Source organism: Phocoena phocoena, chromosome X (genome assembly GCF_963924675.1).
Source record: "Phocoena phocoena chromosome X, mPhoPho1.1, whole genome shotgun sequence".
NCBI classification, from domain to species: Eukaryota; Metazoa; Chordata; class Mammalia; order Artiodactyla; family Phocoenidae; genus Phocoena; species Phocoena phocoena.
This window is the reverse complement of record NC_089240.1, coordinates 26,896,255-26,897,643: the sequence shown is the minus strand read 5'-3', so window position 1 is coordinate 26,897,643 and position 1,389 is coordinate 26,896,255.

Below are 1,389 nucleotides of genomic sequence, written 5' to 3'. Positions count from 1 at the left end.
TTTCTGTTTTGCCATCTTCAGCACTCGTTTGCATCCCCAAGGCTGCCTCATACTCCAAGATGACCACTTAAGCTTTAGCTCTCACACCTCACATTCAAGGCAACAGGAAGGAAGGAGGGGAAGAGACGAAAGGAGGTCCCTCCCCAATGAGTCAGTGACCTTTAAGCAGAAATCCCACATACACAACATTTCCATTTCGCTGTCCAGAACTTAGTTACATGGCCAAAACTATCCACAAGGGAGGCCGGGAAATGTGGCTTTTAATCGGATCTGGGGCAGTCTTTGAACACCTTGAATACAACGAGGGTTCTGTTACTAAGCCAAAGGGGAGAACTGGTATCAGGTGACATCTAGAAGCTTCTGCCACAAGTCCTGCAGATGCAGCTGGGAGAATTCTAGAAATTTGGAAAACATCTTGGAATCAGCCAAATCTCTGCATTTTGAAGCTAATTTTCTATTCCAGGCAGTAAGTATTTTGGCTTTTTGTTACAAGTCTCTGGTCATAGATGATAAATATTAGGGTCTTCAAACATATGTGGAACGAGAGACAGGTTGTCTGTAGTGTCTTATCAAGCCACTTACCTCCCATAAGATGCCAGCCATGGTTCTGATAAAGTTTCAGGACATATGTCCTTTATCTGATCACCACAGAAACAAGTGGTTGACTTCCCTCGAAGAGAAGTTGGTTCAAATGAGCTTTTCTGACCTATTTTTACAAAAGAAAATCCCAGCCCTCACTCAGAAAAATATACAATAACTTGGCGTTATCGGTTCCCAGCCCCAAGGTCTGCAGAGAACATGGTTCCCAAGCTTTGCTTTCCCCAGAATGGAGGTGGAAAGTGAAGGAGGCCCAGCCCAAAGAGGTGACGTGCATCAAAGGATCCACGGTCCTCAACACGTTTCAGCCGTAAGTTCTCAAACTTCAGGCGAATGAGCCTCACCTGGGGAAACTGGTTAAAGATGCGAATTCCAAAGCCCTAAGCTAAGAGCTTCTAATGCTACAGAAAAAGAATAGGACCCAGGAATCTGTGCTTTTTTTCTTGTGCCCCAGTTGATTCTCATGGACCTTTGAGAAACTCTGTCTAGCAAGTACCCAAACTCACAGGACACTGCAGCAGGCAACGTACGGAACAAATTGGTTCAAAAGCTGACACTTGCATCTTCCCCAGCATACAGCAAACTTAAAACAGCTGGTTGATTTGATGAAAAAGATCACATCAGCTGTTTGACAGCACTGTTCGGTAACTTTAGTTAAAACAGGCCAGTCGGGAAACTCTCCAGGCCGCGAGCCCACCATTAAGGGATCCAAGCTTAACAGCAACGACAGCCAAGGAGGGCGGCAACAGTCTTATCAAAGACAAGGGCTGCCCCAAATGCCAACATGAATCC